Consider the following 27,639-nt stretch of genomic DNA (forward strand, 5'->3'; position numbering starts at 1 on the left):
GGTGGGAGAGATGGGGATACGCCATTACTACACTGTAAAGCGGGCACAGCGTGCTGACGATTGCGCCAACGTGCGCCATGCGTGTTGTGACGGTACAAAAGGTGTGCTACCGCGGCGAAAGGGAAGACATCTTTTTTGTTCTTGTTATTTTTGGATAAACACAGTACGCGGAAAGTTTCCCCCGAAACGGTGACGTTTGTTTACACTCCTACACTGACCAGTCACACGGTGGGGTTGGCATCTTTTGGGAATGAGCATGATGTTGGTGTAGTGGCAGTGATTGCATTCAGTTCAACTGCCAAGGTCGCCAAGCAATTGTTCGATGTTAAGGAGTAAAACATATTTTTAGATTTTTCTTACCACATTTCCTCATCATTTCATGTAGAATAATATTACGCCTCGATGCCCCACAGTCACAACACCCTTGCGGTGTGTGTGTTTGTGATTGTTTCACACACCTTTTCTCAACCATTTCTCGAGCATCGTAAATCATCGTCTGAATCCAGATTTTCGCAAAAATGAGCCACCATTTCCAGCCCAAATGGTACAGGTTTTTTTTCAGCAAACACAGCTAAACGATTCCTTCAACGGAGACGGTTCTGCGGAGAAGGTTTCGTTCCCCCCCCCCCCTCCACGAGATGCTTTAGTACAAAAAAAATTGGGAAGGAGAGGGTAAAATAATGCCAGGTATCGTGGAACTCCAGATGAAAAATGGGTCACCATTTTTCACGCTTTTCATTAGTTGAAATGAAGAACTTGGCGGGAAATAAAGCAAGTAATTTCCTATTTTTTGGTGGGGTTTTATCTATGAAAACTGCATAATGGTAGCTTCTCTATGAATGGCATGAGCAAAGCTTCGTCGAGCGATAGATAAACACTCACAAACGCTGCTGATTTATGATGAAGTCGTTCATAAATACAAACATTAGACCCATCTGGAACGCGCTCATCAGTCGTGCTTTTCATCCTTTCTGCATTTTTAATAATTTCCAATGCACCATATTTACTACACCACACCAAGTGTGTCAATGGCGTTCACTGTTGATTTACTGTTAATCGAACAGGTTGGATTGATTTCCTACTCGTCGTTTGTTTTTTTTTTGCGCCAATTCCATCCCATTCACTACACTCACTTCATCAGGCGCAAAACAAGCGCCGGAAATGCAGCGAGAACTTGTACAAACGGACAGCGCACCGAGAGATGGAAAGGAATTGGAAAGACCGTTCGTTTAATTTTCCCACCTGGCAGCGGGATCGACCAGTGTGTCAGCATCAAGCAATCGGTAATCAACAGCCGGAACCGGCTGGGAAGCGCCGCCCACCCGTGGTGGAAATGGGTGGAAGGAATGAGTAAAATAAATTTTACATTTATACCATTGCTGTTGGAAGTTGGATGGTAAAGTTTCCTCTACAGCTGTCCGGCCCCTGTTCTGCTTTCTGCTTCCCTTGCTCACCGGTTTGAAAATGTATGCACGTTTTTTCTCTCTCCTCATTTCTTCTGGTGTGATGATGTCCTGGGCGAACTTCGTCGGAGCTAAATCAAATACTTCATATTCAAATGAAGCTTTTGTTTCCGGTTTTTTCCACTGCCGTTTTTGCTCCACTATTACAGGGAAAGGGGATCATGAGAGAAGGAAAGTGGTGGTGGGAAACAAATAAATTTTAATATTTGAAACACTGGATGAATTATTCCAGTAAATGTTTATAGTATTGATGGCAAAAATAATCATTTTTATGTTCCTTAAATAGTCTTAAACAATATTTAACATATAATATATAATTTAATTTTACATCGTTCATTTTAGTTAATGTTCAGTCAAATACTGCATTCAAAACACACAAGAATTCACAATATAAACAATCCATTAAAAAGACAAACTAATTGCTTCTTCATGTTGCTACAAATTGTCTTCTCCATCTCCAAAACAGATCGAATTTCTCTCTCGCTGCACCCCTTTTCTACTGAATCCTGTCCAAAACTCCCTCCACCCTTCAATTACAACAACGCAGAAAAATGAAGCAATTATCTAGACACCCAACTGGAACGCTTGCAGCAGAGGGTTAAACCACAGTCAACCACCACGCACCCCTTGTCCGTGTCCAAATAGGGGCGTGCAAATGGGAATCAATTTAGTGTGCAATTATTACTTTCACGCGCATTTTCCCCCGTCCCATAAAGCGTACACTTTATGACTCCCAATCACACACACACACACACACACTTAGGCTTCAGTGCAGCAGCAGCTTAAAGAGTCTAAAGGACTACTCGCACATGGCCGGTTTGCAAATGTGGCACCCATTTGCTTAAACCAATAAATAACCTGGTAGAAGATCCTGCGTGTTCGTATGCTTGTGATGGTTGAATAAAAGCACAAAATATTTAAAAAAAAAAGAAGACTTTAGCTTTTTTTTCCTAGCACAACCGGCCCCGTGTACACACTATCTACACGCACAATCTGAAGGAGGTCGCGGTGATCCTACGTAAACACATAAAATATGCTCCGTATGCCTACACGTCGGTCGGGTGCTTTTACGACAGGACTCTATTGCAGTTCGATTCGATTTTGGCTGAGGGGTGAAAGAAAAGAGAAACCTTTCAGGGGCTATTATTTATTTGCCTTCGTTCGTTTGTTGTCTGTTTAGTTGGATCAAATTTTGGCAAGGTGCTTCCTATAATGTGTTTAAACATCCTTCGCCGTTCGATCCTTCTGTTATTTGCTGTTTGCATTGGACTGTAAAGCAGTTTCAGCGATGAAGAGCGTTTGAAGCTTGACCATGGATCCCATAAAACAGCAGGTGTCTCCTACGGAGAGGTCGGTTAGGACGAAGAAGCATGAAAGGACATTAGAAAGAAGAAGCTCTGTTCTCGGATCTTCCATGTATCTTCTATGTATTTGAAGTTGAGCTTCAAACTGCACCACCGTTCATTTATTTTGAAACTCTTCACTCGTTACTCATTACAAAATAAATTACTCTTTATTATTTAAATCTCAGTCATAGAAAAAGGGAAATAAGCGTGCTAATGCTTACAATTAACACACCATTCTGGGTCCTTTCGTTTTCCCCCACAGACGCGCACAGCATAATTTAAACATTATCTTTCATCAACTTCATGAGAATCAACTGAGCACCCCGTTAGTGAGTGGAGAGCTGGAAGAGAAAACGAAATGGACTCTGGTTCTTGGGCCACGTGTGAAGATTCGCCACTGCATTAATGATGCACTTTCTCACCGTTCCAGCAAAAACGTCACTCCACGCTTAACGCCACTTACCCGTGCTGAGGACGTTGATAACATTTTAATTAAATTCATTGCCATCCGTCGAGGGAAGCTTGCTTTGCTGCCTCTTTTATACGGATTGTGCACTTGTTCATTTACATTCGTCTTCAACTCAAGTTGCACTCCGAAAACCGAGATCCACGTGTGAAATATGTTTTCCAAAGCAGCACGTGTTCGTTTTGAGCGTTTCGAAATAAGAACGGCGTCAAGAGGATGGCCTACTGCGCCTTGCGTTGAAAAGACACAAGCGCTGGTAGAAGGCCCTACCCAGTTACGGAGCAGCAGGCCGTGCCGTTTTTTCCAAGAACACTCAACGGCTGTTTGAAATTCAACAACGAGAAAGGGTGGCGGAAGAAGGAAAAAGAGTCAGAACACGCATAAAAAAAGGAACAGGTAGCGCACACGGACGGGCTACCTGCTGCGGGCTTCTTCTACGCCGAAAGTATGTAACTGTGTCAGAATGCATCCTCCTGGGAGCAAAGGAAGGATTTGTCGCCGAAAACGCAGAACAAGAAATGCCACTTTCTCGCCAAAAACCAACTCGCTCGCAACGTATCGCTCCCCTGCGTATTACGCAAAAGGCGTGTGGCGTTCCGTTAGTACGCCGTTGACCTACTGCTGCTCTCTTCAGCGACGTGAGTTCAATGTCCCCCGAAACGTGGCGACAGCTTCCTTTCCACAAGGCACACGTGGAATGTGATAAAATGTTACTTTAGCAGCCCGGTTGTTGTTGAAACACTGGTCTGTAATTAAATCAGGCAACAAAGGTTGCAAAAGCCTCGCAACCACCAAAGAAGATTGCAGCATTCTAATTGGAAGAAAGGGGTCAGTGCATGCGGAGCAAATTTACGCAAGAAAAGGGGTTGGACGGGGTGCAGCATAACTTGTAATTAGTAGCAATTATGTCGTTTGAACCGGCTTAAGGCGACCAACGCGGGACCACATCAAGGCGATGGTGAAAGATGCCATCGGGACGACGCCGTTCGTTCACGTTGCACGGGAAGGAAGAAGTTTTACGCATCACTGAACGGACTGTAATGTCACTGTTGTCACCAGGTACAACCAACCAATGCCATTGTAATCTGAATCTCTGGAAGCCTTTGGAAGAACATGCTCTTGAAGAATGCATGAAGGGTGACAGGAACGAACCGGAACGGACGGTAATTGATGTGGTCGCGGTTCGTTTTTTGGCAACTTTTTCGTTTGCAAAATGGCAAAGCTGGAGAGTGTAACAGGATCCTTTAGCTGCATGCGTGTCAGCGAGAGGCGTCGTGGAGAACTTTTTAGCACAATTTACTCGACTCGTACTCAGTAGAAGCCACAGAACTGCAAGCATTCGGGTCGACGAAAGTTGATGCGTAATTATACGTGGGAATATTTCGGCACTCTGAAAGACCTCCTTCAGAGTTGTTACTGGATCAAAAAGCTTATTTTTTATTTTTTATTTCAGCACAAAAATATCATTTGAGGTGTGTTTTAACATATAAAATCGACTTTGTCAATATTCTATCAAATGGTTGATCAAACTGAATAAAATTACGAATTCAATTGAATATTGTGCACACATCCAGCACCAAAAGCGGTTGGCTTCATTTCCACTCAGTAATTGAACGACTAATCTTTATTCTACTTTTGTTTCAACGAATCCAATACCACCCACTTGCGAGAGATTTCCGCAAAACTTTCCGCTATCCTGCTGAATCGATTGGTTAATGCATATGCAAATGGGTGTATTGTACCCTCTAACTTTCGGCCGAATTCCAACACTAAAAAGTTGCTGAAAATGCCCCAAACCCTCCTGGAAACGAAGCAAATCAGCGGCAATTTAACAGATGGCGCAATTCTCGCCCCGGTTATCCTCGCTCCCTGCACTTGCTTCCCCTCAACTCAATTGCCAAACCAACGTTCATCGGATCCCAGAGCGGAACATGGTTCAAGGATCCGTTCGAACGACCGAACCGATCCGATATGCCGGATTTTGCTCCATACCAGGGCAGGATGCAAAATGCAGAATGAATGCGCATGAACTTGAACTCCCTTCGCGCGAAAACCGGCTGGTTTTGTTCGTGTTTTCGGTGGGCGTTCGGTGCCGTTTCTAACGCCAAGGATACCGCTTGCAAAAAAAAAAGTCCGATTTGAAGCTTAGCGCTGAAGGCAACAGTAAAACAAAGGAGACCTTTTTGCGCTCATCTTCCAACCGGACCGGCGAACCGGCAGTTCGGGGTACCGGCCCGAACACGCGTCCTTGTCGTTTCGGTTTGTTTACCGACAACAAACCGCTCCCGCGGTACCGATGGTTGTCGGATGGTAGAGCGGCAAGCATAAAAGCGTGAACGCCAAGCATAAGCATAATGTGAGCCGTCGGGTTGCCCGAACGCGTCGCGCAAAAACATCGCCAGCATGGTAGGCGGGCGATAAGAAGCGGAGAGAACGAGAGAGAGAGCGCGCGCGCCATTTGAAGCGTTGAGAGAGAGCGTTGCGAGAGACAAACAGAGTGCACAGTGCGGTGCAGGATGGACATAGCGTGTACTGGATTGAAAAATAAAATTCCAAAGAAAAGCTACATTATTGCTAATGTAATTTAAAATCATTAACATCATATTCTTCGGATTTTTTTTTATACTCCAACAGACAAGGACTCATTTCAGTTAATTTCAGATGCTGTTTCTGAGGCTTTTAAGTGGCCTAAAAGGCACTAATTTGAGATGTACACCAACCTTTTTTTACCAATAGAAAAATTTAATACGTATTTGTAACTAACAAACAATTTTATTGTTCTAAAAGCCTCCTACCGCACACCAAACTCCAATTCTAGCCATTCGCCAGCAAACGGCGTACCCGTTGTGCGAAGTCCGTGCGATGTTCTATGCTCTCGCCCCGATGCTCACGCACGCTTGCTTTCATTCTTCGGTGGAAACCCCTCGTGAGCGGGCGTGCAAAGTGCAAAGCGCATTTTCGCACCCACACAGCGTATTCCGTCGTCCTTCGATTCACAAAAGGTATCTTCATCGGTTGGTGTATCTCCCTCTGTGTATGTGTTTGGGTGAGTGAGTGGGTGAGTGTGCAATACTGCCGGTGGTTGCCTCTTCTGCCGGCCGTATTTGTGTTTGTGTGCGCGCGCGCTTCTTGCCGTTCAAGCGAAATCAACGCATCCTTTGATTCGTGCACAGTGTGTGTGTGTGTGTGGGTGTGTGTGAGAGTGTGTTGTCGTTCTGTCACGACGCAAAAGGATTCCAGCGAACGCGCGGACACATTCCTTTCCCCCGGCAGTGGGGCAAGATTTGTTTCCGCGTGCGTTTTTCTGCCACGATTCGCGGTCCTTTACTTTGGCATCCGCCTGATGGAATGTATATTCCTGGCAGTAGGCGGACAAGGGCAGCGGCAAAGAGAATGTGCGCTGACCGGATGCAAACCTGAGCGGGTCGTGTGTGCTGTGTGTTTATGATTGTAAAGCAAAGATGTGCAAAAAAACGGAAATATCGTTAAATTAGCCCTATCGTTTGATGGGAAACGTTGTCCCGTGAATCGTTCGTCGCGCTGGCAAAGCGCCGAAGCGAAAAAATGTGTGAAAAATATTTACGCCAACGCGTAAACATTTCCCCTTTTTGGCCTGCAAAAGATTATGCAAATGTTATGAGTGATTTTCCTCCGAGCCGAATTGAGTGAAGCCAAGCTGACAACAAACTGAGGGAAACGCGTCTTGCTTTCGGTTGTTCAGCGGTGTGAAGTTTCCAAACTCAGCTCCCAGTTGTGTATGGAAACGGACGCAGCATTGGCAACCACCATCCCCCGAAAAAATTCTACCATACAAAACACGCTGAAATAAACCTCTCCAGCATTCTCAAGACGGCAGAAAACTGGAAAGTTGCCTCATTTTCTGCTCCGATGCACCTGATCGCTCGAAAGGAAGTTTACATCCAATTTCCAAACGCCCCGGCGACGGATACAGCGCCGGTGGCACAGTGGTGTGCTATATAACGATGGTGGTGTGTGCTTTCTGCTGAAGTTTGGCCGTTGCCATGTGCTCGCGGGTTGCTGTGTTAGCGAAAGTGGCCCCAGGATCGACCCAGGAAGGGCTTGTGTCTTGTGTCAAGTGTTCTAGTGTTTTGCGATTTTGTTTGACACCGGGTGCTGACCTTCGGAGAATCGATTTTCTTTCCTCCCCCTTTCTTTGCAGGTGGCATATAGACCGCAACACCTTCCCCCGCTGGGTTGCTACACCCTTCTGGAAGCGAGGAAGCGTCACGTGCGTCAATGTGCGTCATCGTGTAGTGAGTTTGTTGCAGTTGTTTTGCAGAACGGAAGCGAACAAGAATATCGGCTACCGTGCACAAGTGTCAGTTACAATTAAGTGAAGGTATCGTAATTAGTGTGACCATTACAGGTACGTGTGATTGTGAGCGTGAAAACTGGAGATCAAATAATTTAGTGTGTTTTTTCGGCAATTTGAATTGTCTTGAAGAGGAAAACAGTGTAATAAACCTGTTAAAAAATATAAGCGTGAAGTTCAAAGTGTGTGTGATTTTGAATGTTTGTGCAAGAATTAGAGTCCTTATTATAGTAGCTATACGTTAGTGAATTATTGACACGTGAAAAGGTTAAAAAGAATGCTACAAAAAGTGTTGCTATAAAACTGTGGTACTCTTTTCGTCAACTTAAAAAAGCTAATAACGTAAGTAAATGTAACATTTTTCTTTAATAGACCCTTTTGAAATCGTAATTTAATTCCATGTTGACAACATCCTTCACACCATCAAACTATTTAGGTCTAATTTTAGCCAAGGTCATCGAATGCATTTTCAAATCCATGAGAAAAAATGAACCACATTGACATTGCACGGTTTTAATTATGCGTCCAAAAATAGCCCAACCATCCAGTGCCAAATCTGTTCCCACGAATACTACTGCCTTCCTCAATATTTTTTTTTATTCAATTGCAACTGCACTGTAATTGCAAATTTATGTTCCAGCGTCATAAAATACTTCAATTGAATGGAGCCATACAAAACACAGATTCGATTTATTGCTTCCCATTTTAATTAAATGTATATGATAATCCCTTTGCATCCCCTTGCTCCACTGTGAAGCGTTTGTCTCGTTTAACTGCCAATAAACACAAGCTGTAACAACACAAAACTTGTCAACTGCGAACATCATTGGACGCCGCACGGAAAGTATTAAAAACAAATTGAAACGTTAATGGGCACTGCAAATGTGTGGAAAATGATCAATTTTTAAACTCTATTCGGCATCAGGCTTCGGACATGATGTCATAAATTATTCGGATTGGATTTCGTTTTTCCGCTCAATCACAACAATCTCTGCTGCACATTCAGAAGACCAATAAATATTGTACCTGAAAATGCTCTTAAGGCGCTTAATTTCCAATTAATTTCATTCATAGAATTATTCACACTGCGCACAACGTATAAGCTCTTAATTCGCGGGAAAATGTTTTATTCGCCTACCAACTCGTCCCAAACCAGTTCGCTTGCTGGCAAAAGAAACCAGCACCGTACAATAATTAGGTCAGAAATGTGTTCCAAACCTTCATTCTTCGTCAGGTGAGAGAGGGCTTCATCGAATTCATCATTCGCAGCATCACACCATCAGCTTCCGTGCGAAAGGTCTATTAAGCGGACGAAACCACTTTCCGGTAATAGTGTCCCTATTCGCCGGTGTGGCCAATGATCTCGCAGTTCCCTTCTGCACGCCCCGCTCGATTCATTTCCTCCTGAATTCCATCGGTAAATTATATTAAGCCACTCAGGGACGATATTACTGGCGAGGTTTCGGTTACGGTGTTGTTTTTACTGCCTTCCATCCATCCACCTGACCGGGATGACGCATTCCTTCGCACGGATGACGATTCAGCGTAATTCCGTGACTGATTGGACTGAATAATTTATCTCTGCTGACTCTCTTTTTCTCTGTGTGTGAATCTATTTAATGTGGATGTAAACTTTTCTCTCTTCAAGGGGAGGCGGTGTTGACGAGCAAAGGATTTTCTGGAAAATATTACGAAATTTAGACAATACTTTAACCAAAAGCAAATTTGAATTCCGACAACATTCCCCTGAGAGAACCAAGCAGGGATTGCCAAAGTGTAATAAAGAAGCAAATAAAATACTTGTTTGCTTGGAAACCGTAAGACCCACACCCACACACGTCCACTTGCTAATAGTTCGGTGGAAAACTAGTCCCAGGGTTCCATGATGCCTTCATGTTGAACCCGATTACTCACCCTACCTACGCCACTGTTCACTGTCCTCAGCTCAACGTCAGGCGGAATCTTCCCAAACCGTCTGATGTTTGCTGGCAAAACAGAAACTCCCACACACTCCCAAATTGTCCGAATGAAAGGAGTCACTAGCAAAATGTTACCATTCGGTGTGCTCCATTGAAAGGGAAAATAACACCCGACATACACACACAGGCACATAAAAGGGTATCACACGGAGGCTATACCGGAGGCTCCAACAAAACAATGCAAAAAAGGCCCATGAGTCCGAAGCGTGTGCTGGATGAAATCTTTCCACGTGCAGGAAATTGGTCCGGCAGATTGGTACCCCGGCCTTTGAAGGTGTGGAAGGAAAGGCACAAAAAATAAAAGAACCCCAGAACGAGCTTCACTATTGCAATCACGTACCGGCACTTTTACATGTGTTTCATTAGCACGTCGTCGTCGTCGTCGTGCAGGCTGCAAGGCAATAGTGCTTTAACCCAGTGTTACGGGGATGGAAGCTTAGAGGCCCATTCGGAGGGCCACGGTACTGCTATAGTTTTTACCATCATTAGCTACCATTTACCCTGCATGCGCGCGTGTGTGTGAAGGCGCTGTGGGAAGCGCTTTTCTTTACGGGAGGCTTTTTTCCCGCGCCCGCCGATCGGTCTCTGCTGATAACTGTGCAGCCAGTATTGGATAAAACAGGAGAGCCAATCATGTTACTGGCGATAAGGCGGTACAAAGAGGATGACGATGATGATGACGATGAGCAGTGAGCGGTGAACGACCGAAAAATGCGAATAACAACTTTTAACAGTTCGTACAGAACAGGCAGACGAAGGATTTTCTTAGCGTGATTCCGCGCTGGATCAGCGAAATTTACGATTCACATTACGCGCTAATGATTATCTTCGCAGCCGATAAGGGAAATGCGAGAAAGCAAGTTATGGTTATGGCACGGACATTGATATCATTTTGGTGGCTTTAATTGAACGTGAATTCAGCGTGTTCATCCTATGAGGAAGTGAATTGCAGTGCATACTGTAAAAAGAGGCACACAAAGTTTTTTAGAACAAGAAGGAGCAATCACAAAACATAAAAATCACGTACCGAGCCGGTTTACACCATTAAAACAGCAACAAATAACAGGACTTTTGCATCATCGATTAGCAATTAGTTGATTTGAACAAATGTTCGTTTTGATAGTAAATACAAAAAAAAACTCAAAATCTTCCCCTGAAACGCTTCGCATGAAATGATTTAAATTGCTTTTGTTCCACCGTTTAGGCTTTGTTGTCATACTGGGTGAACGCTTTTGTATGGAAATTCCAATCCCACATAACAACCATTTACGATGGTCAGCAATTTAATTCCATTTAACACATCCACATCACAGTTTGCAATACGATCCAAACGTGCCTTTTGAAAACTCACAAAAAAATCCTTGCAACTAGCAAAAACTAATTAGCGTACATTTTATATTCCAATCCAGGGGATTCTCGAATTGTACAGGATTCAGTTTTTATGTATATATATTCGTGTGTTTTTTAAGCTAAAAAGCAGTGAACGTGCAAAAAATAACGATATTCAACAGCCTACATCCATCCACAGTTAGGCACCGATTATATCCGCCCAACTGGTTCGCAACATATGCATAGGACGCTACAAACAAAACGGAAACAAATTTGCAGCCAAGCTCCAAACACCGGAATAATGCATCTGCATCTGCCCGTATGTGTGCGTACCTCTCGTTGCATTTTGTTTCGTAGCGGAAACCATCTAAAAAGTGCCACAATGTACGTACATTATCAGGACAGTAAGCTTTTGCACAACCCGTCCTGCCGTCTGAGTGGAAGGTTTTTCGATCACAACAACAGAGTGCCTGTGTTTTGTTCGTGAAAATGCTTTCGATAGGCGGATTATCGTTGGCATGGAATTTAACAAATGGATGAATAGTATCACTCGTGGACAGTGTGCTGCAATGCTTCCACGCCTGAAGGTATACACTCTTTGTGTCGCTGTGCTCTTATTGGCAGCGCTGAACGTGCCTGTTAGCAGAGCGTGGAATGCATTCCTCCTGCATGCAGGGAAAAGGTATGGAAGAGAAGTACTGTGACAAGCTGAAGCCGATCGAAACATTGCTTTAAATGTGACTAATTAAACTCCCGCTGACAACTGCCTCCCTCCCCCCGCCAACACGAGCTGTTATCAATTGTTGCGCTCCGTTTGTTGAAAGGCTAAGCTGAGCTAATTTCAACATTTCGCATCATTAAGTGAAGTATGCTGCGGCCGGGAGTTGAGTGCAATTTTGCGTTGCTGAAGAATTAATCAATTCTGCTATCGATGTAGTGCTTTTGTGTAGGCTTTCACTGCAACCTAAAAAGCACGTTACAGAAAGCGCAATGCATACATTTAGGCGCAAGGATGTTGCAATAAGTTCCAATCTAAACCATTCATTCGGGCACTAATGGTTTTGTATTTTTTCAAAAGCTCGTTCGAGATGGTCCAGCCCAAAAACATTCTGTAGGTTGTTTTTGACGTTCCAAAAGGGTCATGCCATGACTTGCCCCACGCGCGAACCGAACATCAAGGATGACGGCGATTCCATGCGATAGTGCAACAGCACAATAGCGTCAATGATAGAGAATCCAACATGAATGAAACATCCTCCCGCAGTGCCCCGTACCTGAATGGCTCCACCGTAAGCTCCGATATCGAAAAGCATCCTGAATCTAAATGGAGAAGTGTCCAGCAATCGGAACCTTCTGGGAGATATTCGTGTTTTTGCCACCTTTCCGTTGCAAAGTCACGCAAAAAACTGCCACCCTGCCAATAGGCCCGTTTCGCCCGCTTCGCTTGCGTTTGTTTTTGGAGTTTTCGTATTGAGCAAATGAATAACCATCGAACGGGCAGGAAGCATACAACCACTCCGATGGGTAACATTGCAGCCAGTGCCATTATCGATCGTTCCTGACTTCCGGCAACGTTCTGCCATGACTATGTTGCATCTGGAAATAGACGAGCAGCATTGTTTTGTGTTTGATACAAGCAAGCACAATCGTGGGGGCGGGTACTGGCCCCAGGCATGTGGCAAGCATAAAGGTGTGAATATTTGCGAATGTTAGCCCACCGTTGTTGATGGTACACGCGATGGTATTGGCTTTTAGCATGAAAGTCATGCATTTTCCAGCTCATCGACAGCGACTATTCCGCCGGCGCTCGAGGGTTGGCACTTTAAAAGCATGAAAAGGCATCAGCAAAGTTATACTACACTTGCCTAGTAATTATTACTAACCTCTTCCATTGAAACATAAGTCCAAAAATAACAGGAAAGTTATTTCGTTGTTTGAAATATTTAATCCTTTAATCCTGAAGCCCCTGCTTGCACTGGAGTTTCTCTTCCCTACAAATTGGTTTCTGATGGCAGCGGAGTAGAATAATTGATCAATTTCCGTTCAACCATGAATCACTGGCAACTCCCTATGGTCGGTCGCAGTGCGTTTGACCATGTGGTGCTGCGTTTTTCCCTTTCGCAGGATGTTCTATCTAAATTGAAATCTAAATTGAACCAACCTGTACGCAGCAGATTAGTGTCAACGGGTTGTATGAAATATGATTAGTTTCACCTCTAGTGTGTGACCTGATTTTGAAGTATGTTTTTTGTTATTTGGGAGTTTATTTCTCTTTATTCTTTTTTATCAAACCGTACATTTAAAAAACCGGTCTCATGGTACAGTCGTCAACTCGTACGACTTAACAACATGCCCGTCATGGGTTCAAGCCCCAAATAGACCGTGTCGCCATACGTAGGACTGACTATCCTGCTATGGGGGGAAATCAATAAGTCACTGAAAGCCAACCCCACAAGTGGGTTGGCAGGCCTTGACCGGCATCGGTTGTTGAGCCAAACAAGAAGAAGAAGACATTTAAAAAAGCCTTTAAATCATCTAAAACAAATCGAAACATTCCAACAATTTCTTTCATTCCCTTTGGATGCCTTTTTCACCCGCTTAGTGTAAAATGATAATAATTCCACAATATTGTACCGATCAACTCAGACCCACTATGTTTATCTTCACTTCCTCACATTTTCCTCATAGCTTTCAATTCTGTTGACTACGTACTCCTCAACTCACACTGTCGTCCACTGTTCGGCAGCCAAGTTCGGCCGAAAATCCAGATTATCCGACAAGAATAGCCAAACCAATTTTTCGCCCGCTCCCCAAAAGCAAACCGAGAAAGGCTAATGTTCAATGATGCTTTTCCGTTTATGCTGGGTGCCCAGCTGTGGAAATCGCTGCTTCCGTAATTCTTCCGTATCTAGAAAACTTAAAACGTTTCCTCTTTTGCGTTGGTTTCGAGCGATCCCGCTGCTTGATGATGTTCGCGTTCAAAGCTTTTCTGGTGTGTCTATCGATTTTTATATCTACAGGAAAAAAAAACATCATTTTCAGAATGCCAATTTCTCGATCTTCTTAAAATGCTGCTGCTGTAGTCATGGCAGAGTTTGTGTGAGGTTTCCGATTGCTATCTTCTTTTTACACCGATCTTCCTCGAATCGATTCAATCGATTAGGATATATTGTGTCTTGCTTGTCCGGTTTTTCGAGTTGTTTTGCAAAATGGCCACAGAGAACCTTTGGGCACTGTGGTGCTACCCGTGTATCTATCCTCGCAAAGTTCTGTGCTCAAAACTCTGAGCCCTCTTTCAAGCGCCCTATTTTTTATCCCTTGAATAAATATTTGCAATCTGCACATTTTCCCGAGCGTCGTTTCTTTTCGTGCCGAAAACTAGACACACACACAGAGAACTACTACCACTGCCCTATTCTACAAATTGAACCCGCAGCGCCTGCGATATGGGATTCGGAAAAACTTTCCCGACACAGCAAAGAAAAAACAAAACACAACACAAACACACACACACGATGCTGCTTCCATTCACGGTACGGACCAAGCGTTTGCAATTTCACACGTTGCACAAATGTTGCACACATTTCAAAATTATGTTTCCCGGCCTTTTCCGGGGGTCGTATTTTGCCACCCGCCGAAAATGATTCACCGGTCACGAACGACAAACGAGCGACCAGCATTTCCACCGCACCCGAAATTCTCGCTAATGATGAAACCCCTTTTTTATTATTTTTGTTTGCCAAAATGTGCTGCCGTGCTCACACTGCTGGGTGGCTTAATTCATCTTCGTATGTTTTTGTACACAATTTCTTGCATTGTGCACGACCAATGCTCATAGAATCTAACCCTAACGACGGGCTTTTCGTACTAGCCTCCGGCACTCTGGTACCGTGGATCAAATTATCTTTGCCCGAGCTAGTTGAACCCTTTTATGTTTTCTAAGCTTCGGTTGCAAAGGACACCGTATGATACATAGTCACGCACACACTTCTTTCCTAGCGTAGCGTACAAAATTCAACAAAAACCAAAAAAAAACTTCCCAATTCACCTCACACGTGTGTCTCAAAGCGTAATGGCTAATGTTGAAATAAAAACGTCCAAAGAAGGAAAATTAAATTCGTTGCACCTTGTTCTGCCACCAGGCGCGGATCGGGAATGTGAGCAAAAAAACACACACACACACAAATATCATGAAACCATCATAAGCAAAAAGTCACGTTAAACATATTTCAACTCTGCCTGCCTTCTGGCGGCGGCATGATGGGCGTTCATGTTAGGCAACTTGTTCGACGCGTACGATTTTTTGTTGCTATTGTTTTGTCTTCTGTATTTTGCTCCTTTCCACCCAATATACGCAAAAGTTTTGTTACGCTGCCCGTTTGAAGTTATATTATTGTCCTACAGCCATCGTCAAGCGGCACGTATAATCACGTGCACATATTTCCCCCGGCCGATGGCGGTAGATTGCTTCTGCTGCATAACTTTTTGATTCCATTCCTTTACCCGGGCACATTGTGCGCGACCGGCTATTCGGATGAAGTGCAACTGTTTTTGTGTGCTCGGTGGCGTTATCCTTTTTATACTTTATTTCGCATTTATCGGGCAAAAGGAAACAAACATTTTTGTTTTTCATTCCGGCGTTTGTTGTGTACTGCGGCACTAGAAATAGAGGAGTGATGTGATATTTTTATGTCCTGCTTTGGACACACCATCCGGTGGGCGAGAGAGGAAAATGTGATGGAATAAAAGTTTGATTTACGCCCGCCCGACCGTGCCTTTAAAGTGGGTGTGTGAGTGGAGAACACTCGAAAAAAGTCAACCAACACCGACGAGTGTAAAAAGTTGAACAAAATGTCGCTTTTTTGTGAATAGGGAACCGAATAGATGATGTTGATTTATATTTTTATCCACCCCCAGGACTTCCATGCAATCCTCCCAACGTTCCCATACACAGTGTCGAGTACACACACTTTACACAGCCCGTCTTTGGATGTGTAAAATTATTGATATTAAGTACGACGCCGCTGGGTATAAATTATATAACTGATGATGATTGGCATCATGCTGAAATGGGACGGTTTTGTTTTCCTGGTTAGAATGGGGACTTTTTTGATTCACTTTTTTTCTCTCGTTTCGTTCGATAAAGGAAAAAAACGGTTCGTCCGCTTTTGTCGAGTGCTGCTGAAGTACGGTTGCATTCATGTTGGCATTTGTGAAGTGTTCGTTCCCGTGTTCGTATGTTCATCGGGTACCGCAATGCACTTCAACCAAGCCCTACAGACGACTAATTGCTACAGTTGGGCCCGAGTGTGCGGAAAGGACACCTTTCGGCTGGCACACAAATGACAGCAAGATAAGGAAAAAATGTCATCGTCGAGGGTGGGTATAGGCTACCGCAGCTGTCATGTGCTCTTGAATTGTTTCATTAATGGACTTGAATTTTTGACGAATTTTAATTCCCGTTTATATACGTACTTGATGTGCGAATTTGCGGCGTTTGTGGCACATTATAGCTTTTTGCGGGGTCCACACCAAGCATTCGCTAAAGAAGAGAAAAAAGATTACAATATGAGTTTGCTCACTCTACGTTCTCAAATGACCTGCTTTCTTTGTTCCGTATCTAGGACATCTAATGATGTTTTGACCATCCTCATGCCTTCATTAGTTGCTGGTGTACCAGTAATGCTCACCTCATCATTCACCACCAACTTGTCGAACGAGCGTTTGCCAAACACATCGTTCCCTTACACAGAGATCAGTTCCATCACAACGCCCTGCGGAAGCGAGCTTTCATTTCATTTCCGATGAAAATTTCACCTCAACCGCGTACGATCGGCCTACCGTTCGGGGCCGGGTCGTTCGGAAGCCAGGCTGAAATGTCAAACACTCCTGACCGTACGGCTGTCACTGGGTCTTATCAGAAGCTTTTCGGTGGGTGCAAGCTTTCATCCTGCAGCCCTTCGCCGCTTTTCCCTCGAGGTGGTCCTGTTGTCGGTACTTTGAAACTGATTTCCCTTCAACATCCGCTGCTTTCAGCCATGGAGGATGAGTGTTTGTGTGCAGAAGCCTGACTAATGGATGGCACCGATAGGTCGATAGGTCGCTGCGCAATCAGAGACTGTCAATTGATTTCAATTTAAATTCGATTTCCTCATTTATTGCGCACCCGAGGGCATTAAATAGCATGGCTGGCCGGAGGGCAGGAAGAACGGACCACAGAAACCGATATCGGTTTGCCAATTTGCCGACACACCGAGCTGACACATCCTTCAAATTGTAGTGTGCCTGAATGACGATTAGACTGGATGCTGTGAAGTAATGTCTGAGAATCGTACATGGTTGTAGTACGTCTTTTTGGAGCTAGAAGCACTCGTTAGGCGATGGAATCTCCCTTGATGACAGCCCGCGTTGATGTGCCAAAGGAAATCGTGGTAATTGGGTTGCTTCTCTCCGTACTCTTGACCTTGCCTTTTGGTTTGATTGAAAGGATGAATCTTTCGTACTGGATCTTATATTGATTTCGCTAAAAGGCTCTTGGCCATCACCAAGACGAATATTTTTGATGAAGAACGGCAAGCAATCGAAGTCATAATTTCATTTTCATTTTACTTTCCACACCCTGTCGTTCTTTGCGATTGTTCAGTTTCTAGATACGGTTTATGTGCTGACAATAGAAGACATCTCTACCTCGACAATGCCACCAAACACTCTCTCTTATCCCACAAGGGTAAGAGTACTGTACCACGATATCGCCTAGGAATTGCTAACCCCTACACATTACAGTATCGCTTTCTTATCGTTTGTTGTAACCATCACCCCTACTGAAATCTTTGTCGTAAAACTTATCCCCCCTTGCCGTGATGGCCTCATTCCACAAGCGGAAGTTTTGACACGCGCAACATAGCCGTCATTTTCGACTGCAAGAGTAATTTTTTATGCACATTTGCCGAAGAGTCGACATCCTAAGATGGCTTTACTACCACCAAGATCAAAAGTTAACATTTTCAGCGATTTCTTGTTGATAGCAATTTACCCGGTTAAAGAAGAGACTACGCGCTTGACACTTACATAGATAGATTCCCATTTTATGGGCGAATCATTTTGTTGAGCTAAGGGAGAATCCGCCGAAAAGCAGCCTATTGCCGTGAAGCTGACGGAGTTTTAATTTACTTTAATTTTTGCGCCAAAGTTTGTTTGATGTCTGCTGTCTGTCGACAAGGGCTCGGATAGGCATCAAGCGAATTGGAATGAACTGTGTAAAGTGTAGTTGATGAACGTAATGTGTAGCTGTTGAGTGTCTTAAAAGAAACACACACACACACACACACATACTTAGCCACTCAGCAGGAAGGAAAGGTTCTATCGCTTTTGTTTGAGTTACTTCTTACATTTTGCATCGTTCTTAAAGTGACTCTCCCCTGCAATATGTTCGTCCCTTTCGTTCTATCAGGCAGTTTTAAACGTCGACAACGAGACTGCGAGTTAGATTGGTACCCCTGTGTCGATTCAATATTTGCACAAGCTATTTGTAATTCGAAATTGCAAAACTCAAGTGGATCCTATCGAAATTTCATCACCGCTCTTTTCCCCCTTCGTGCTTGAGTTTGGAGGATGTTTTTTCAACGCTCGTAAATAAGGGACGACTTCGGCCCGGGACGAGACACACCCACAGTTACGGATGAAATATTCATTCTATTCAATATGCAACCGTGAAGCGAACCGTTCACGAAAACGGTAGTTTCTGAAGATCTCTGTATCAAACACTACCCCATAGCACCTGTAACCGACTTCTCCATCATCAAACTCTTTCGCCTCATTCTACTACAGCCACCACACCGCTACCACCGGAGAGAAACCACAGCAACCACAATAGAAACCGCAAAACGGTAAGCAACGAACCTTTGCTCCCTACCGAAACACACTTCACACTGGATTATCCTTCTGGTTTTTGTGTGTCTGCCAGAAAGCAAGGCTGGCTCTCTTTTTATCCCGGTCAGCGTTTGACACTGCTCCGTTCGAAGGCTCCGAGTGTTTTCATCTGCAACTATGTTACAGCAAGTGAGCAATGCCATGCCAGGGTCTGTGGTTGATGTTCCGGTAAAACAAGAATTCGAAGAAGACGAAGATTCTGCTGTTGTCGAGCCTCATGGTCGTGTGGAAATGCGTCCGGGATCTTGTAGACATGCTCGTTTATTGACTCATCCGAATAGCAACCCCGGTGCATCTGCATCTGAATGCGAATGCAAATTCACCTTCCACTGTTGGCAGTGCTCTTGTCGAAGTTCTTGTCCAATTGTTCGTCCAGTGCCGGGACAAGTATAATTCGTTTATGGTATGAAAACATATTTGTGATGAAAGGATGCAGAAGGTACAAGCATATTCTGTTCAACTTTTGCTTATGTTCAAAGTTTTTAAGAATAGGATTTGCATTCAAACGATAAAGAATAGACTGTGAATTAAAGATGTTAAAACTACGTATAAAATCGAGGAAACAAGTAAAACTATTCGAGAAATGACTTTCAGCGACGAAAAATGAATAATTTAACCCAATACCCCTCACAGAAAAAAACACGAATGTTATTCGGTGTGTAAATTTCAGGCACGTAATCACAACACGTTCGTACAATTTATTTGTATCTCGCAACTCCATAACCTTCCAGCTTATCCTCCAATTATATATCAATGTTGTCGTTGCTCATTGGATTCAATTACCGTCCATTTTAATTGCTTCATCATTCTTAATTAGGTCCCGAGGCGGAACGACCTTAACCGTTCCCAGCCATCGCCCTACCCTGCAACGAAATCCCAAAACAACTCAGCATCTCTAACCCAAACAAAGCCCATCGCTCCGAGCGATCGTACTGAGCGAGTTTTGTAATCAATCATTTTATTTTCAAAAGCCATTTCCAAGTGACCGAACATTCTGACACCGTCCGATAACGACCAGCTCCACTTGGTTTCGCTTGCCAATTTTGCGCTCCTAATGTTTACCCGCAACGAAGACAGAGTTGACTATGTGAGTTGCCGGCATTGAACATACTCTCCCAACGACCGGATGCTATCCACACACCGTAAGGCCGAAAATGTGTGACAATACACAGGAAAGTCTTTTGCTTCGTGCGAAAAGTCAACGTACGTCCACATGTTACCAGCCTTTTGACTTCAACGATGAGAAAGTCATCGCTGTAGATTCAGGCAGCAAGAATCACGGCCACCACTTGCCGGCAGAGCATTTCGTAACGCAATGGGACCGCCGCCAGACACCCGGCCAAGGAAGGATGGTATCAAATTCAAGCCGCTCATATTGGATTACCCTGTCGCAAGTAACTCTAGCGAAAATTACCCATAGCAGCACCGGAATGGTGACATTAGCTTGCGTTTTTGGGTGGGCTTCTAGATAAACGAAACATGTCAGGCAGCGTGTGTGTCGCTCGCTCACTCGCTCGTAACTCATCAGTTTTACATTATGCAACAGTGAGACAATGGTGAACGCCAACAGTTGCTTCTTTGCCACCTAAGGCTTTGGTATATACTGATTGATTAACAGCCCTTAGTGCAAGTATCGTTCGGAGCGCTGGAAAGTACAGCCTCATCATATTACGCTTTTGCGCTAGCGCTCAGCCAGCCTTGTGGGTAGCTAATCGGATAGCTTTGCAGCAAACTGTTCGATAAATGGGTATTTTCTACGAAATTCTGAGTAACAGGTGAAATTGATAGCCCCCTGCCTTGGGTTGGATTCCACAAATAGCGTTCGTTGATTATTTTACGTAAGCAAAACTTGTTTCCACTAATTCTGGAACCATGGCACCAACATTTGGTGACATTTAGGATGCTAAAAACATGTTTTTGTTTATCGAATTCATTCAATGGGACCATAGCTAGAGGCTTTTTTTTTGTTTGAAGATGATGAAATCAACACCGACTAGTGCGGGAAGGTTCTTATTGACTGTCAATTAAAATACATATTTTCACGAGTGGAAAACAGATGAAATCAATATTCTGAAATTATCTGCCCATACCGCCACGCGCATAACATTACAATCTCTCTCATTAAACGATCATGATCAAACGGACTTCATTCTTCAATGACACGCCACTTTGTGATGTCGAAAAATAACTCCACCGAATGATTATCCATCGATTCCACCAGGCGCAATACTTTGTTGTTTTTCATGTTTTTACTTTTCGCGCATAAATTATCGTTTTTTTATTTATTTATTTATTTACGTACTATGCACTTCCGCACGGCAAAAAAACATAACAAATGCCCTACGATGACCAACAGCATCCCTGGATGAAGCTGGGTGGGATAACCACCAGCCATTGGAGCGATACGGCGAACGGTATTTAACGTACTGGACGCCACACGCGACCATCATCATCATCATCGAGTTTCCAGTCACACTCAATGCACAAAACCCGATTTCACCAATGTTTTCGTGCTCTCAGATCCGCTCCCCCCGGGGGGCTGTAAACAATTTCAGCATAATTAATTTCCGAATAACTTCCACCACCCGGGACAGGGAAACAATCGGTGGCGTAGGCCATGGTGTGCGGATGCATATTTTTAAGGTGTTGCGCAGCGAGCTCGGCAGCATTAATTTCTAGCGCCCACATGGTGTTACCCCGCCTGTCGCCGAAACCGCAACGCGCCCTAACTATCCAACCATATCAGAGACAACGGTATGCACCCACCGCACGAGCTCGGGCGGGCTAAACAAAACATAAAAACCACCAAAAAGCGTGCGTGAATAAGTAATGCGATCGAACGGTTTTCGAGTCGGAAGGGCCGGGCGAGCAGTAGGGATGATGATGATCAAATTTAGACCCCCGTTTGTGTTTTATCGTGCAAGGGCATAAACACATCGCCACATAAACTACTGTCCATGCTGAAAGGTTTATCGTGGCAATACAAGGGAAGGGAATTATTTTATTGGGGCAGGAACTTTAATATTAAGCTGGCAAAGGGTTTGTTTTCGCCTAATCGAAAGTTTTACTTCTTCGATTTCGAAATGTGTAGCGGGGTACATTTCATCATCTCATAATTCCCTACTGGACTCATCATCCTGATCATTCTCACCTTGTAAAAAATTATCCGCTCGCATGGCATTTAAATTATATTGCCCTCTTGCGGACAAAGGCCGTTCATAAAATCTCGCACCGCTGTAAATGCATAAATTTTGAAGTACCACGACCAACTCCAAAATACTGTCCACTTATCTAGCGCTCGGACAAACCACGCTGCATGTCCTGTGCTTCCTGCTTTTTGCCCTCTTCTCCGTTGTTCACTGGTAGCCATACCAATGCTTGCTGTATTCACCCGTTCCTGAAAAGCATCTCCCCCAAAGTGACTTTGCGTGTAATAACTCCCCGGGGGGCACTAGAATCGGCACGAAACTACAGCACACCAATGCCCAGCACGGCTCGCTTTGCTGCAGTGTATGTATGCTATTTTCATTATCCTGCTGCTACACTGACGTTTGCATCCCGAACCGCAGCCAGAACCACGGACGCTATTTTTGATGTCAATAAAACCACCAACCAACTGGTGGCTGGAAGTTCCTTCCTTGTACACTGTTTTCCCACTGGCATGCCGAACCTCACATTGGATGAATGAGTTTAAAAGCCGGCATAAGTATGGCAACATGTTCAACTAATGACATCGTACAGTCGGGCTTTAGTATGCGGATGCGTACACCCCGTGGACAACTCCACGGAATTAAAATTCAAACACACTGCTCCTTTATGCGGGCCAGCTGCTCAACAGCCTTTCAATATGCAATAAGCCGAACATGTGGATACGGGCGTATTGAACAAAAAAAGCGTTCGATTTTAACTCATCAAAAGTCTTCAACCGATTACGTGACACTCGCCAGGGGTTTTTTTCCTTCCAAATTTCAATGGTTTGAAACATTCTCAGCTGACCGTCTTACAAAATTGACACAATGTCAAGAGCTTAAAGTGAATACGAAAAAAGAAAACAGACACAACCCATTCCTGATGGCATAAAAAAACATTAGCAATCAAACCGACTGCTGTCCTGGGCACATCGTTTAGGCAACGATTCTGGAGCCTTTCGTCCGATGCCCGCTGCTAACCTCAAAAAATATGTAACCCATAAAAATAAAATCCCCCGAAACCTCGATCAATCTGTACCTTCAGCACACGGCGACGCGTACGGCGATGGTTGGAGAACACGAACATCTGCTCTCCGGTTTTGTTATTGCTTCGATTTCTGTCCCTATTCCCTTCCCTTTCTTACCGCTGCGCACGCTTTTCGACATGACCGGTCGACCGGTCCTGGCGTTACAGCTTCCAAAAATACGCTGCTACGGTTTCGGCTACGGTACGACATGATGATTCCACTCTTTCTTGACGGCCGTGCAGTCGCCCGAGCTATCTTTACGTATCGAACCGTTCGTTTGTGGATCTTATTTTGTGCCGAAGTTTCGTTTACCACCACGTCCGTGCATCCTTTCGGGGACTGCAGTCCGAAGGCAGGGAATGAATCTGGTTGGTGGAGTTTAAATCAGGTTGCAACCTATGCACCAAGCCGGCCAAGTACGATCTCGGCCAGCAGCCGGCACACAACAACAGACGCTTACTGGATGGGTTTCTATTTGAGTTGTTTTACTGTTCGTCTCTTCATTTCATGCTTGGCCAGGTCGATTACCTGCCACCGTTGCCCGCACAGGTACTTCAGTGGTGGACGCTGCAAAGAGGATAAGGTTTTTTTTGGACAAAACAGGACGCAAACCGTTCCCGGGAAGCGTCTGTGTAACATAAATTCAGCCAATACCGATGCTTGTGGTGCACAGTTTCCCATGCGAAGGATGCGCAAAACACAATTGATGCTGCGGGATGGAAAGACAAAAAAGGGCGAAAGTACAGCAAAAGAGGCAAAACAAAGCAAAAGATGCTTCGGGCGCGCGCGCCCTACCTTTGGCATCGGTCAAGTCAATCGCAGCAGTTGAGGTTTCCTTCGCTTCCAGCCCTAAAATTCAACAGAAGGCACACTATATGCATGTTTTGCACAACGCAGTTTCGCTTCAAAACTCCCGGTTTTCAAAATTACCAATCGTTGGTCGTTCTAATTGGTACCTTCGGGTGTGCGAACGTTGGTCGGTCTCTCGTGTTCCAATATACGCAGCGGCCAGGTGCTTGTATTTAGGCCGAGAGGCAGCTTCATCGCTCTTCGCTGGACGTAGAGAGTTTTTTGTTTTTGTTTTTGACCAACTACCAACTCAACAGGGAGCTCTTGCCAAACTGTCGAACGGTGGCTACCGAAGGGAGACGTTGGAGAGTTTAACGAAACTATCAAACGATCGCGTTACAGGCACGCATAGTCTAATCCCTTAATGGGACTCACTTCATCGTGCTAGCGACGAACCAACGCTAGAGCCACCGGCAGATGGTAAATGAAGTATAGGCGTAGGATTTCAAGAGGTCAACGCAGGTAGATAGGAGCAACGTGCCTTTGATTTGAAAGTTGTTGATTTTTAAAACGCAACAGATGGGAAGCGTACAATATGTTGCGCATTTTTTCGTAGGCCCTTGTTTGCTCTACTTTCAAATCAAATTTCACTATGACCCTGTCAGATTTAACGATGTTCTTGGTTTTGTTTGCAGCAAAGGTTATTGCCAAATGTGTAGCTGTTCTGTTATGCCCATACCAATTCTGTTTCCTTTGCCATTAGTCAATTTGATAAACTTTGCGCCGATGAACTGCATGGCAATCGACACGAAATCATTTGCTTCCTGCTTTCGAAACTAACTTTCTTAAATGCCATCTGATTATTGATCCCACAAATCCTACTTTATCAGTAACGATCGATCGAACGCAATGGGATGACTCATCACACGCGACCCATTCCAGGCAGGAAACATCGTCCCTTCCTAAACCGAACTATAGCCTCCTTATCAAACTTCACCACACAACCACACGAAACGAGTAAGTCCTTGTGAAGATTCCCTAATTTACCGAATCCTCCTGCTCTCGGTGAATCCGCCCAAGGCTTCCGTAGCGTTTCCCAGCGCTGTTCACTACTTCCTGCCACAGAATGCAAACAAAAGTTTCTCGTCCATTTTACTGGCGAACTTCTGCAGTAATCAACCAGACGTAAGACCGTGTAAGACTCGTTCCGATTGTTCCGTTGCGCATACATTACACTCCAATGCACGCATCGTCTTGGCAAGAGTCTTCGTCCGAAAAGCCTTTACGTTCGCTGGAAGCTCCAACTTCTCGCATTAGACCCGATTGTAGGAGCGATTGAATTCATTTGGGTGCACCAAATGGATAAAGTTCCACTAGCCCGGCACCACCAACCACCGGACATGATTCTTCAATAGAACTCTCCTCTGCACAGTCTGCTCGCACGATATTCCTTATGCTTTTTTCTTGCAGAGAGTCTCACCTGCTTATGCGCTCATAACATAATACCAGCTTACCTTTGGTTGAATCTTAGCCCGCTCGTTCCTTCTTTTTTTTTCGCTCTGCAGATCACTTTCATGTCCTTTCAGCTGGAACGCATTTTCATTATGTGTTTTCTTCCCCTTGTGTGTTTCTGACACTACCCGCTCTCAGCATAGCGCACCCAGTCTGGTACGCAATTTTTATCATGCTTTATGCGACTCGAGCTGTAATCCTGGTCTTTCGGATTAGGAGTGTAGTTTTTGGCAGTGAGAGGGTGTGGCGCATTAACGAATAACTACAAGCAAAATCCCTTCAGCGTGCAATATGCCCGGCAGCAGCGCCCCTCAAGGGGTGAAACATTTTGATCCCCTGCACGTGTGTCGTCCCATGCGATGGGTTGATTTCTTATCAATTTTTTTTGACAGCCGGCAATGGTGCAAATTGATTCCGATGTTTAAGACGGCTCGGAAGTGCAAACAGCCTGGCCGTAAGGCCACTGAAGTGAGGGGAGGCGAGAGGAATAAAATATGATCCCCTCGATTCCGCTCCGAAAGTGCGATATTTATATCCAAACCACGATGCAGCTGCTTATCGATTGATAAAAACTGTTTCCAACCCTCAACCGGCATCCATCTGATTCGACCAGCAGAACGTGTCACGAACGGCGAAAGAACCCCTTTGCACGTGCTCTCTGTGTATGCGTGCCCAAAGACTTTTAAAGTAATTACTTCTTGCTGCCGGATGGTGACTGCGGAAGCGCAATACCGAGCAACGACTTTCGTTCGCTCCAACCAGTTCGATTTGTTGATTATCAACCCACCGAATAATGTAGCCCTCTGCTTCCGAACGAATGCCGGAAGAGTGTACCAATTGCGATGGGCAATAAAATCGGGGCCATCGTACAATTTGACCTCGATTGCTGCTTATCATCGAACTGTTTTCTAGGCTAGAATCTTGTGCAGACCAATCGACCGCTTTCAATTATTCATCTGACTGCCAGAAGGAACCGGGATGTTATGGTTCCGGCATCTTGGTACCTAATCCGGCCTGAGACTGCCTGAACTTGTGTGACAATCGCTCTCCGATCGTTGGTAACGATTGTAGCCTTCAATGGACCGGAGGAAATGAATAATTTATAACTTCCATTACGCATGTTTTCGTCTGTGGGTTCATTCCTGATGCTACCTTTTTTTTTTTGACACATCGATGACCCTCTTTCTAGGAAGACCTAAAGATCCACGACCTTACCCGAGTTTGGAACAAAGACTCTTTTTGAGGTTATATTTCATAACCACTACAACAAGCCCGTAAAAGCAAAGGAGAAACGTGGTTAAATGACACCCCAAATCCAATATGGCACATTCGCTATCTAGGACCCTTGTGTTCCCCGGTTTTGGAAGCTCATATTACGCTCCTGTGTAGTGCGAGAAATGTTAAAATTTAATACACTCGACCTGCATATGTCATCACCTTCAAACACTTGGTGCGATCTTTCTGCTCCCATTCGCTGTACCCACTGCACGCAAACAGGCACTCCGTGGCACCATTCGTTGAAGCCCAACAGCAGGATCTAAAACCATTTATTTGTACCCCGGCGGTGCCCACCACGGTCTCCCTCAGAAGTTAATCTGCATGTGTTTACTGTTACATGGACTTGTCCTATCTCGATACGTTCCCTCCGGACGTCCTGCTGTGTGCCACACTCGTGCTATTTTTAGGTCCTAGCTCCTAGGTACCCTTAGTTAAAACGCGAGTTCGAAAAAAAGTGTGTTCCGGGGCGTGAATAACCGTGAATGACTAACTAATGATGGTAATGAATGAGTTGTCACAGTTGGCTTGGTCGAAAGGGACAGCACGGCATCGCTGGGAGAACGAAAAGACAGCAACCCCCGTGGCTCCGATTGTGCTCAAAATCGTTACTGTATGAAGTACCATATCCGTCCTCTTTAAGCGTGCGAGTGCTACCGCTGTCAATGGATTATTTGATTACCGTGCTGGCAATTTGATTGTTGGGTTAGAAAATGGCGTTTACGTGTTTTATGTGTCATGCATTAATTGGCAGCGATTGATGGGTGGATATTGATGGAAACGAGAATCGTAGTAAAGCAAAAATATGATCCAAATATCTTATAATCATTCGATAATTATTTATAGTAACATGTCTTAATTGCCGAGAAGAATAAAAAACTTTTCATTGTGTGTTTAATTTTGCTTCGGATAATGCAATTGATATGTATATCATATATTACAATACCCTAAAAGTTTTTGCTCAATCCTCCTTAAAAATGGCAAAAATGGAATTACATTTTT

At 44.4% G+C, this 27,639-nt stretch overlaps 1 protein-coding gene across 6 annotated transcripts in view; it reads left to right on the forward strand.

Moving 5' to 3' along the window:
• The first annotated feature begins 6,181 nt into the window (after positions 1 to 6,181).
• LOC121603582 (protein tincar) overlaps positions 6,182 to 27,639 on the forward strand; it is a 90,774-nt gene continuing 69,316 nt past the window's right edge. For 2 of the 6 annotated variants that reach the window (XM_041932522.1, XM_041932526.1), the window contains exons 1-2: positions 6,182 to 6,277; positions 7,456 to 7,950. The gene's annotated coding sequence lies outside the window, so the exon portion shown is untranslated. Of the gene's footprint in view, positions 6,334 to 7,455; positions 7,951 to 27,639 lie in introns of all 6 variants that reach the window. The other 4 variants (XM_041932524.1, XM_041932523.1, XM_041932525.1 and 1 more) reach the window with 4 other exon arrangements.

This window comes from Anopheles merus, chromosome 2R, assembly GCF_017562075.2.
Source record: "Anopheles merus strain MAF chromosome 2R, AmerM5.1, whole genome shotgun sequence".
Classification (NCBI taxonomy): Eukaryota; Metazoa; Arthropoda; class Insecta; order Diptera; family Culicidae; genus Anopheles; species Anopheles merus.